General features: G+C 34.2%; 1 pseudogene; it reads right to left on the reverse strand.

The window, feature by feature from the left end:
• Window positions 1-292: 292 nt before the first annotated feature.
• LOC149531410 (septin and tuftelin-interacting protein 1 homolog 1 pseudogene) overlaps window positions 293-13,802 on the reverse strand; it is a 99,832-nt pseudogene continuing 86,322 nt past the window's right edge.

Consider the following 13,802-nt stretch of genomic DNA (forward strand, 5'->3'; position numbering starts at 1 on the left):
TGAGAACAAAAAATTTATTCCACTAAATTTAGATGCAATACATGAAAAATTGCACAACTTGTAGTCCTCCTAATATATTGCCATAACACTTTCCTAGATATAATGCCACAAACTCTCTCGTGTGCCTTAAATTTTGATCAAACTTTTGAATACCTACCTCTACCATATCTAAAAATAAAATTCACACTATGTTGCAACTTTGGCATAGGTGTTTGATCCTTGATAGCTTTCATTTCAACATTTTAGCATTCAATTTTTCAAGTTTTCTCTTCATTATATGTTTGGTTTATCATTAATTTCCTGTAGTTTGATTACAGTGTATCTCAACTAGCTGCTCCAATGATGCAATCACCCATCTATCTCCAGATTGTGCAAGCACTTGTTGTTTTACATAATCTAGATAGATACTAATAGTTCCAAATCCATAAACTTGAAGACCGTCATGTGTGCATCCCACTTTAGGGAAAAATTGGATGTCATGTTCTTTTGCATATGTTTCAATCACTTCCTTCAAACTCATTTGTGGTGCACCCATGGAATTATTCAAGTGAATTCCACTACCCATGGAAGCTAAGGATTTCTATTGAGAATATGTTCCTACTACTATTTTCTACTAAAGTGCCTCAAATTGGCACTGCTCTGTCACCCTAAGATAGATTACATTCTCTCTAGCCCCAAGTTGTTCCACTGTCATACCCTCTATAGCTTGATTCATCATTTCAAGGGATACATTTAGTTGACTTCTTATCCTCTCATTAGCAAGAAGATCAGAGAAAAATAGTCCTTTCCACCCTAAAAACCATTGTGTTACTTCATTAAAATTAGGATTTGCACAAAGCCAATGATACAAAACCTGTTGCCACTTTGGAAATTATTTTTCCTCCAACATTAAAACCATATGATAAATGGAAATAATAAATTCCCAAGCCATAACCTAGTTAAATTTCTCTAGTTGTTGATTATTTGGGTTAATTACAAATTCTTGTAGAACTGTCATCAAATTAGGTACAATAAAATGAACAATCAGTTGTTCCTAGCTAGTAGGATCAAATACAATTTTCCAAGGTGATAATATTGCATAGGTAAATGCATCACTTGAATGCCATTCATGAAGCACATTTCCCAACTTATAAAAAATTGTTGGATATAAAGGCTCCATATGCTAGCCCAACAATAGAAGCCAAGGATGTAACCATGCATGTATTGGTACACTCTCCCTACAAGGATCCCAAGTATGTATTATTGTTGCTAATTTGGGCATTAGTATATGATCTAGAATGTTATGAAGTACTGAAGCTAGTAGTAACTTCTCCCATGTCTCCAAAAAATGTAGCTTATGTCTAGGGTCCCTTAGCTCCTAGGAATTTGTAGCAGCTATTCTCATTGCTAGAAGAATAACTTCATTAAAGAATTGAGTATAAGGAGTTGAAGAAGCAAGTTCTACTTCTATGTAAATGCCATAATCATGAGGCTCATTCCATTGTAGAAGTCTTTGCCACAATTACATTACCTCTAAACCATACAAAGGATGTTAAAGTTTTTCCCAACCTTGAAACACTCTTATAAGCAATGGAAAATCAAATACATATGCAATACATATATTACTATTATTTGTGTATATCTTTGTATGTATTTATGTACATATATATACAAGCCTTAACCTAGTTAAATGGATCTACTTGCTAATTATCTAGGTTGATTACAAATTCCTATAAAACTATCATTAGATTAGGTACAATAAAATGAATGATCAATTGTTCCCAACTAGCAGGATCAAATAAAATTTTCTAAGGTGATAAAATTGCATATACAAATGCATCTCTTGAATGTTAGGCATGAAGTGCATTCCCCTATTTATTATGAATGGTTTGATATAAAGGCTCCATATGCTAGCCCAACAATGGAAGCCAAGGATGTAACCATGCATGTATTAGCATGCTCTCCCTACAAGGATCCCAAGTATCTACTATTGTTGTTGCAATGGCAAAGAAAATATAGATGCAATACATATATTACTATAGGCCATATGGAGGACTATGTAAAAAAAAAAAAAAAAAAAAAAAAACACAACATTAATCATTCACCATTTGTTTTTTGTAAATGCCATAATCACAAGGCTCATTCCCTTATAGAAGCCTCTGCCACAATGATATTACCTCTAAACCATGCAAAGGTGCAAATGTATGTCATTATTAAGGGGCATTATATTCCCCACTATATATATATATATATATATATATATATATATATACACACATATTTCCCATTAAATCTGCATTATTTTTGTGCAAGATTTTGAGGTAAGTTGCTTAGCATGGACTGAGTGAGTTTTATTATTTTATTATTTAGATTTTGGAATATGTATGCAGCTAGATTAATTTTTCTATTGTGCTAAGATGTAATAAGCACCTTTAAAAAGATCTCTTTGTATACATACATACATACATGTATATGTATATATGTATATATGTATGTTGTTGACATTCTAGTCATATTTGTTATTAGTGACATATACTTATTTCAATTGTAAGCTTATACTGAGAATATTGTACAATTAACAATGTTAACCAAGCATTTGAGTTGTTACTGAGTTCTATAGTTTCTATCGAGTCATTTGGATAGATTTTAGTTTGCACCGAGTAGTTACTACAAAGTTGAAGATTAGTAGTATAAACTGAGCATCTTAGTATATGTCGAGTTTACTAGTGTAAACCAATCTGTGCAGTGCTTACCAAGTTCATAGTTGATGTGATGTGAATCTAGTGTTAACCGAGCTACTTAGTGTTAACCAAGAGACTTGATTTATATCAAGCTCGAAGTGATAGCATTGATCGAGCTATGCAATGTGAATCAAGTAATTCAATTTATATGTTGAGTTTCACGGTATTCATCGAGTCACCAGTGCAAACCAAGTTCAAGACTACTTGGAAGTGATCAATATGGACTGATCTTCTACATCTATTGAGTGCATGATGATGTTGAGCATTGATAGTGGATGTCAAGTATCATAACCTCACCGAATCAGTCTTCAAAACCTAAGCTTCTACACTTTGGTCGACTTTGTAATATTTGTGTAAACTTGTATTGTGGCCAACTTTGTAATTATGTAATTGGATATATATATATATATGTAATGTATTGTATCACATCCAAATCATCAAAAAGAAGTAATGTAATCATTAGAGACGAATAGAAAAGAAAAATTACAAAGGCTACAATAGTATAAGGAGCAACAAAGATTCATCTATCACAGCAAGGTGATTTGTAAACTTAGAGAAACCCCATTTAGCAAACCAAGTTGTAGATCAGAGATTAGGTACTGCTTCATCCTAGCAAGGGAAAAGATTAGTCAAATCCTTTAACAAGGTAGAGCTAACAGTCTTATGTAAATCTCTTTATCGAGTGCATACTTCATTCTATGTTTGTAAATCCTTTTGCAAGGTGGACCTAGTAGTCCTTATTGCTTGTAATAGGCCAAATCATTAGAAGTGATCATTGTAAGCCTTAACATGCCAACTTTATATTGCAATACTAAAGCTTGTGGGTATCATCCTCACTCAAGTTTTACTTTCTATTTGGAAGGTTTCTAGGTCACCAAATCTTGTGTTAAAGTGTTGTGTATGCTTTCATGTTTCTCATGCACACAGTTATATCAGAATTCACATAATGAATTAATTGCTAATCAAGGATAAAATTTTATAAGTTATTGATTCACCCGTACCCTCTTTGTAACTTAGCTTGTCATAATATTTCCAACAATTGGTATCACACCTTTGGGGTTCTTAGTAAAAATTTTGACAGCTTGAGTAAAGATCAAAGGCAATGGAGGTACTCAAACTTACAAGGCTATTAACAATGAGAAGCTAGATTTGGAATTGGCTATTGGAAAACTCAAGAAAGCAAAAGAAAAACTCTCTCAATCCCTAAAAAGAAGAAAAGATCTTGCAATCCAAAGGAATGATTCACTCTATATTGAAGAAAGAATTAAAGACAACCATTCAAGCAATTCAAATGAAACTGATGAAGAAATCAAAGAACTATTAGAAAACAATAGTACTCTTTAATAAAAATTAGAAAACTAAGAAGAGAGCAAGAAATTCAATCAGTAAGATTATGTGAAGTCATGGAAGATTAAAACAAGATAAGAGAAGAGATAGAAGGAAAGAACAGTGAAATTCAACACCTATCCCTTTAGCAAGTAGACTTCATTGATTATCTCACTAATGCAAATGAAGAAATCATGAACCTAAGATCAGCGAATGAAAAATTACAAAATGATCTGAACATTGAAATATAAACCAATGAAAGAATGATGAAATCCCAAGCAAACATGAATCAATTGAATGAGCAAAGTCATTTTAGATGAAAAAGGAAAAGAAGGAATTGGATACATAAAAGAAGGTGAAATGTCCAAGCAAGGAGCTCAAAAGAAAAAACCTACTTGTAGTCACTATGGTAAGATAGGTCATACATCAAACAAATGTTGGAGCAATGGGAAAGAAAAATTCAATGGAAAATGCTACAATTGTAATCAGCATGGTCATAGAGAAAATGAATGCAAAGAAAAACCAAGATTTGAAGGAAAATGTCACAAATGTAAGAAGCATGGACACAATTCATCAAAATATAAAACTAAGATATTGAATCGAGCAAAATAGATTGTAAAAGCTATATTTGGTTGGGACTATAACATTTGGTGCATATGTCATTACTGCAAAGAATTTGGACATATTGGAATGAATTGTGTAAAGTATCACATGAGGAAAAGAGATACTACCAAAAGATGTCTCATTTGTACAAAACTTGGCTGTCTTGCCAAGAACTATATGAATACTAGAAGAATTAAAGATGAAAACAAGGAAAAAGTTGATAACATCAAAAAATTAATGAGACAACAAAGGTTCCAAAGTTTGTTGAATGTAAGTCTGAGTAATGATGATCAAGTCACTCAAGAATTGGGTGACTCCACCATTTCCACTTGATTCCTCAGAGGAGAACTAGAACTAGGCTACTAAAGATGACATCTAAATCAATTATAGCAATAGGAAAAAAGATCCTTATTAGCATTCAAGATATAAAAGGGATCACCAAGTAAGAAGTACCAATTGCCACTAAGTTACCTTCCTTATCGAGCAAGGTCAGGTTGCAATCTCTATTGAGTTAGGTTGGGAGTGACTAACTCTTATGTGGTTATCAAATCATGGAAGACTCTATCGAGTATTCAATACTAGAAAAGTGGATGACAATTTGTCAATTTGATAAAGATTTGTACTAGGTATTTATGGGGAAATTTGATAAAAGGAATGAAATTGAAGTCATTTCTCACCATGAATTTTTGAGAGTTATTTGCATAGAGCGATCTTCAAGAGCATTCAATAAATTTGAGCAAATTGTTACCAAAAGTTTTTGAATTCTCTCAAACCCTACCAAGCGAAGATGGCAGCCACTAGCAGCAAAGTGAAAAGAGGTTTAAACATGTTGGTTCGAGGTGTGGAATGGAAAGCACTGTATTTCAAGCTTACTCCTACAATTGCAAGAACACTAGATCTGAGTGGAGTGCAATCACAAATCCCTCTAAAGGTATTGTTAGTTAATGACATTCATTCTCATTTCAAATGTACAATTTAGGATATTGGTACTTTGGAAATGGATGAAACTCTAGACAAGCTATGTGTTAATGGCGTGTTAAAACCAGAACACCAATATCTGGAAGCTAAAGTTTTAACACATATTCCACATATGCCATGAGATTTTCAAATTAAGTGGATAAGATAAATCCTCAGTCAGCACATAATGGTTAGTTGTGGTTGGAGCAACCAATTTTGGTCACAAAGAAGGTGATCCACAGGATCATTGGTCTCCCCATGTTAATAAAAGCCAAAACAACCAAAACCCTAAGTCGGGTTGAACTGGAGAAGAAAACCCTAGCTGAGTGGGATGTAAAGGGAATGAAAATAAATGGTTTGATAGACATGGAACAAAAGTTCAAAATTCACATCATAACATACAAGATATACAACTCTAGTAGGTTGAACAATCTATCATCTGAAGCTGTGGACTTGGATTACAAGGTAGTCAAGAATAACCTATCTCTTGACCTTGCCAAGTTACTATTGAATTAGTTCAACAAAAACATGGAGAGTATTAGGAAATCAAAGAAAAATCCATGTAATTTTGGCTCACTATTGATATGTTTATTTTTCTATGTTCAGAAATTCTTTCCATCAAAAGGTACTATTGTTTGGAGGAAAGATGTGTCAGTCCTTTATCATATTAATGAATACATTGTTGAAATGGGAGATAATTATACAAGTATCATGGATAATTATTTTGATGCATTTAAGGAGAAAATGAATAATAGATTCTGAATCCTTGGGAAACTAGTTGAGGATTATAAAGATGATGTTTTTTATATGATCGATAGTGACAAGGTGTATATTCAAGTAGTTAGGCCTAGAATTGCATGGGTAAAACCTCTAGGATATGATGTGAATATTGATGAAAAAAAAAGACATAATTGAGGCACTAATAAATGAGCTAGTTGACCCCAAGGCTACTTACTTTGGCACCTGTGATGAGGGAAAGGTCAAGATAGAATTGTAGATCAAGCTCCCTTAGGCAGTTAGCAAGGGTAAGAAGAGGATTGTCATACTAAAAACCAATTCTACTCTCTTGTTAACTGAAGGAAAAGGTGAGGATGAAGAAGCAGAGGATGATGAAAAACTAAAGGAAGAGGAGCCACTAAAGAAGAAGGGTAAGTTAATCATTACCAAACCATCCAAGAAATCCATTGTTGGGTTCACCAGGAGATCCTCTAGGAAGAATGTAGATAAAGAAGGAGGAGACATAATTTTCAAGAGGTCTCTACCCACATTTGAGGAGAGAATGAAAGAACTAGGATTAGGTTATGGAATAAAAAACTTTAAGGCATTGAAATATGAGACCAAAACTACTAATGAGCAGAAGTAGATTGAAGATATACTAATATCCAAGATGGGTAAATGGAAATACACACCTAATCAACTTACTCGGCAGATTACAGATGCATTGATGAACAAAATCAAGCTAAGATGGGAGCATGCAATGAAAACTACAAAAGATATACATGAGTAGACCCTGAGGCAACTTATGCCAAATTTGAATGAGAAGGGGGTGAAAGAATCTTTAAAGAACAAAAAAGAAAATTTAACACTAAGATTTAATATTTATCTTATTTTATTAAATGAAATAGAGCGTGTTGTGAAGAAGATCACAAATACATGGAGGAATATCTATCTTCTTCACAAACTGAGAAATTTTTTTGTAAGTGTAAGTTATAAGGAGGATGATGATCAAGAGGAGAAAGATGATGAAGAAGTAACTCATTTTGATATAGTAGATGATGAAGAGGAATAGGAGCAAGAGGCTACCGAGGAAGACACACAAGACATTGAGGAAACTGACCCAGTTAAGATTATTTTAGTAGTTATAGCCTCACTTTCTTATTCTCCAAGAAAAACATCGATAACATCAAACATGGAGATAGCCTCAGTAGGATTGACTGTGACTAGTACTACAAGCACAAGTATTCAATAAATCTTTGTACCAGTCTAGCTCAATACTCCACTAATAATAGTTCCTAGCACTTCATCTACTAAGCAATAGGTTCTACCTTCTACATCAATTTTGGGTACATCAAGTATTCCTACCACTAGTACTTCAATGAGTGTAGTATCCATTTTTGTAGCAAGTCCCACTATTTCAAAAAAAAATTCCATTCCTAGTATGCATGCAATAAGTGCAAGGATAGTTGAGACCAAGCCTCAACCAAGCACAAAATTTTTGGGTAAAGGAAAAGAAAAGGAAGAGGATATAGATCTTGATGAGGAGATTGTCATTCCCAAATGGGACATCTCAAATCTAAATCCAGATCAAATGCAAACTTTTGGTGAGCCTCTTCAAAAGAAAGCCAAGTAGAAAAGGCTAAGAGAAGAAAGAAACAAGGAGTTCAAGATCATTGAGGATGCAAAAACATTCTAGCAGAGGCTCTAAGCATAGAGGTTGACACTTCTCAACCAATTGTGTATTAGTTAGTAGAGGTAGTCCAAAAATGCAATGAAGATTTGGATGGATAGGATAAACTATTATAGAAAGCTGAGAAAAAGTTTGAGAATAAAGTCTTAGAATTATTTCTCAACAAATTGTCATTCATCAAGTACAATTATCTACTATTTTGGGCTCTCTAGAAACCTCTTACATTAATGTATCTTTTCTTTTTGGTAAATTATGTGATAAATCAATTGTCACAAAAGAAATATGAGACAAATTATCTAAAATTGATGAAGATCTAAAGGCAAGTACACATCAATTGCAGCTTGATCCAAGTTCTAGCTCTGCTCACTTCAATAGGATCAAATTTCTAACAAATATGTAGGCAAAACTGCTTAGAGAAGAGGCAAGAATTTGATCAACATTAATAGATATTCAAAATATGATTCTCCCTAACATGGATGCACTAAAAAAGCATATTGCACATTCAAAAACCCTCATCCATGACAATAATTTTTCTATTGTAGACCACAAGATTGAATTGTTAGTAGAAGTGTAGGTTGCATTGCACACATGTAGGGTCTTGTAAGAGAATTGGGACAATACTTTGGCGATCATCTTAAGGTACATTTAGACTTCTTGTCTCATTTTGGCATTACTATGTAAATACAAGCATAAATCTTTGGCATTAATGTCAAAAGGGGGAGAAGTTATAAGGTGATATAAAGAAAGAGAAGATTGGATAAGATGTAAAAAGAGAAAGGGGGATAAAATTGAAAGAAGATTGTAGATTGTAGAGAAAATGTATATTATATGTATAGTATACTAAATATTATGTATGGGGGAGCATTACCATGTATAGAAATGCATCCTTTACAAAATCAATTTTGAAAAATCTCAAAAATCGTATACTCTACCAAGTTGGAGACATAAGGTGATGGATAAAAATGTTGTTGAACATTCTTGAAATTCAATTTTGACTAATAAGTGTTTTTGTCACTAATTCCAAAGGGGGAGATTGTTGACATTCCAGTCATTTTTATTATTAATGACATACACTTATTCATATTGTAAGCTTATACCAAGCATATTGTATAGTTAACAATTTTAACCAAGCATTTTAGTTGTTACCAAGTTCTATAGTTGCTACTAAGTTCTTTGGATAGATTTTAGTTTGCACCAAGCAGTTAGTACAAAGTTGAAGATCAACAGTGTAAACTAAGCATCTCATTGTATGCCAAGCTTACTAGTGCAAACCAAGCTATGTAGAGCTTACCGAGTTTTCAGTTGATGTGATATGAGTCTAGTGTTAATTGAGCTACTTAGTGTTAACCAAGAGACTGATTTTATACCAAGCTCAAAGTGATAGCATTGACTGAGCTATGTAGTGTGAATCAAGTGATTTAGTTTATATGTCAAGTTTCACATTATTCATCGAGTCACCAATGTAAAACAAGTTCAAGACTAGTTGGAAGTGATTAGTATGGACCAAGCTTCTACATCTACCAAGTGCATGACAATGTCAAGCATTGATAGTGGATGTCGAGTATCAGAACCTCACTGAGTCAATCTTCAGAACCTGAGTTTCTACACTTTGGCCGACTTTGTAATATTTGTGAAAACTTGTATTGTGGCCAACTTTGTAATTATGTAATTGGATTGATATATATGTAATGTATTGTATCACATCCAAATCATCCAAAAAAAGTAATGTAATCATCAGAGAAGAATAGAAAAGAGAAATTACAAAGGCTACAACAATATAAGGAGCAGAAAAGATTCATCTATCACAACAAGGTGATTTGTACACTCAGAGAAATCTCATTTAGGAAACCAAGTTGTAGATCAGAAATTAGCTACTGCTTCATCTTAATAGGTGGATCAGTCAAATCCTTTAACAAGTTAGACCTAACAGTCTTTTGTAGATCTCTTTACCAAGTACATACTTCATTGTATGTTTGTAAATCCTTTTGCAAGGTGGACCTAGCAGTCCTTATTGCTCCTAATAGGGTAGATCATCAGAAGTGATCATTTTAAGCCTTAATAAGCCAAATTTATACTGTAATACTAAAGCTTGTGGGTATCATCCCCACCCTAGTTTTACTTTCTATTTGGAAGGTTTCTGGGTCACCAAATCTTGTGTTAAAGTGTTGTGTATGCTTTCATGTTTCTCATGCATATAGTTATATCAGAATTCACCCCGTCTCACTAACTTAGCCTATCATAATATTTCCAACAATATGTATTTATGTATGTATGTATGTATGTATGTATGTATGTATATATGTATGTTATATGTATGTATATATCAATTGAGATCTAGGATTTCATTGCCATGCCCTTGTGATTGCTACATTTCATTGAAGTGCCCTTGTGATCTCTACATCTCATTGTTGTGCCCTTCTAATCTCTGCATCTAATTCAATTTATTGTACCTAATATGATGGTAGTTATATAGGAATTTGTAATCAACCAAGCTAATTAGAAAATAAACCCCTTTAACTGGGTTATGGCTTGCTTCTTTCTAAAAATATCTGCTATGATATGTTTTTGTAAAATTTCTTATGAACTTTGCCCATTTTTCTTGGTCTACATCACTTTTGTAGAGCAACTTGAGGTAAGTCACTTAGCACCTTAAAAAATATATCTATGTATATATATACATACATACATAGATTTATGTATGTATATATGTATGTACATATGTATGTATGTATATAAGTATGTATGTGTGTATGTATGTATGTATGTATGTATATGTGTGTGTGTGTGCGCGTGCGCGCGCGTACGCCCTTGTGATCATTGCATTTTGTTGTCATGCCCTTGTGATCTCTATATATGTATGTATGTATGTGGTGCAAGAGCACCTAGGGTAAGGTCAAACACAAAGCTGATTTTTTGGTTTGTGGATGTTCTAACCATCCATGGAGTTAATATGGACTTCAAAAAAAGTTCCAAGGTTTTCATAAGAGGTGTTGAATTAGTATATTTTGGTTTAGGAGTTTAGTTTGGTCAATTAGGTCCTAATAGTTGAAAATTGCAAAAGTTTCTCTAGAGGGAAAAGTAAAGTGAAACATCAAAAAATGGGGAAAGGAGTGTATCAAGATGGACCTTAGGTATTCTAAGGTCATCCTAGGAATTTTGGGAACATTCTTTGCAAGCTTGGAGAGACAAGGAGCAAAATTGCAAAAGTTGTCAAAAAGTTGCATTGTCAACTTTGCAATTTTGCAAAATTGCATGACAAATTTTTAGGTAGTTTTGAAAAGAAACAAATTTTAATATTTATGGATTGAACTATAGGATAGGAGGATAGAGGAAGTCAATTTGATACTTTTCCAACTCAATTCTAGGGGTTGGATAGTTTGGTGTACAAACAACACCAGTAAACATGACAATTTTGAGCAATCTAAGTGTAGTTTGGAGTTCTTGGTTGAGTTTTTGGATTGAAAAGAGGACTATTTCTAATGAATTAGGATCTTGTTTCATGTTTTAACTCTATGTGTAGTTTTTTTTATTTCAAGTAAGCATCCAAATCCATTTTTGAGTAGTAAACATGAAAAGGGCTATAGCTTGAGTTTCCTTGGTCTAAACACCATGGCTCTTGGAGACCAAGAAATAGCCTTTTTATATATTGTAAATATGGTTGGTGGACTTTGTGGAAGTCTTTTTTCTATTTTTACAAGCAAGCCCTATGCAAGCAAACAAGCTTGGCAAGGTGAAAAAGAGAAGGTTGTAAAGCAATTTTTGAGGAACAGTGGATTGATATGGATCAATATTGACTTGGTAATGTAGGATTAGTGTATAAAGGTTTTATAAATCAAAGGAGGAGTTTGGAAAATGATTTTGACAACTATGGAGGAAGAAACACTCACATTTCCCTTAAAACCCTTAAAAGTAGGGTTTTCTAAATCCATACTATATGGACGTTACTAGAGGATAAGACCTACAAAATCTTCAAGGGTCGGTCATGTGAAATAAAAGTCTAGTATAAACAAAGGTGCCTTGTTAAGGGATTTTATGAGTTATAGTAATTTCCTTGTTTCTAGGAGGGCTAAAAGGGGGTCTTAGGACTACAAGGTCTAGCTAGTCAATTTGAAGGGTTATGAGGGTGAACCTTGGAAAGTTGGTGTAGAAGGATGGGAAATGAGTCATGAACCATAGTGGGAGGGTTCAAACTTGTTTTTAGGGCACTTGGGGAATTTTGGTGAAGTTTCAGAAAACTAGGCCAAAGAGTGCATATTAGGTGAACTTGAGGAAAGGCATTGAGTTTTGACTTGTTGGGTGAGTTTCTTAGGTAAGGGGATAGTAGAAGGATCCTCTAGGTTAGGGTTGGGAGAGAAAACCCTATAGTGGGCTAATGGTATCTTGAGAAGAGCTAGAAATCTCTTAGTTGAAGAAGCTCCCCACCAAAGTGGTATTAGAGCCATAAGATTTGGCTTGTAGTGGCATGTTGTATTCCACTGAGTCAAGTGGATCTTCCAAGATGGTGACCAATGTAGAGTCAGAAAAGGAAGTGAATGAGTAGAAGAAGCTCTTAGAAGAAAATACTTGGGTTCTAGATGAGGCCCTAGAGGAGGTAAACGACAAGTTGAAATAGATAGAGGAGGCAGCTCGAGCTAAGGAAAATGAAGACTTCATTAGAGGTAAAGAAAAGGTAGTTTTGGAGGATGAAATCCTAGAACCAAATCTCCCACTTCGTGAGTAGGAACCATTCCTAAAATCCCTCAAAGCATTTGGATGGAAGAGTCTAGAGAATGTGTCTTTATTTCATGGCAAGATGGATGTAGAGGTAGTCTTAAAATGGTTGGAAAGCATCTTTGAGTGTGAAGGGACAATAGAGGCCCAAAAGGTGAGGTTTGTAAAATCTAGATTGAAAGGTCAAGCTTTGACATGGTGGAAGTTTGTGCAGGAAGAAAGAGAAAGTGAGGGAAAGACACCTATATCTAATAGGAAAGTTATGGTGGCCAAGATTAAAGAGACATATCTACCAAAGGATTATGAGATTTAGATCCATAAGAAGAGGTAGAATCTGAAGAAGAAAGATCTTGATGTGGCTACCTACATTGAGGAGTTTCATAAATTAGCACTAAGGTCAAGGTTGCAAGAAGCAGAGAGTATCAAGGTGGAAAGGTACTTAAATGGCCTTAAATGGTCCATACAAGGTGATTTTTTTTAGCCTCACCACTCTTTAGAGTTGTTTTCAAATGGCTAGGAAGGTGGAGGAAAAACTAAGGAAGAAAGGGAACCTTTAGTTCTAAGAATAGAGGTAGAGGTAAGGACTTCAGAGGTGGTTCAAGGGGAGGTTGTAGTAGCAGGAATACTATATAAAGAAACTATGGAGACTCTAAGTAGAGTGAGAAGACCAATGAAACCAATTAGAGAGGAGGCTCTAGCAGAGGTAGAGGGTCTAGCAATGGTGACAAAGGTAGATATGGTAATAGCAACAAAGAATCCCACTTTAGCAACATGAAGTGCTACAACTATGGTAAGTTGGGACACCCTACTTATAGATGTCTAGAGAAGGAATCATCTTCTTATGGGCAAAACAATATTAACTATGTCCAAGAAGAGGACAATCATAAGGCAAGAGAAGTGGACCTTGATGTTGAGAAAAATGAAAACCTCATGTTGAGGAGAGTATTGATTAAAGAGCTAGTCAAGGATGGGCCTAAGAAGAGGGGAGCATTGTTTAGGAAAACTTGCAAAATAATGGGTAAAGTATGCAAGGTGATCATAGACTTAGGGTCTACTAATAATTTATTGTCAGAGGAGGA

The sequence above is a fragment of the Cupressus sempervirens genome, chromosome 11 (assembly GCF_028749045.1).
Source record: "Cupressus sempervirens isolate cs-2001-9-10 chromosome 11, ASM2874904v1, whole genome shotgun sequence".
In the NCBI taxonomy this organism is placed as follows: domain Eukaryota; kingdom Viridiplantae; phylum Streptophyta; class Pinopsida; order Cupressales; family Cupressaceae; genus Cupressus; species Cupressus sempervirens.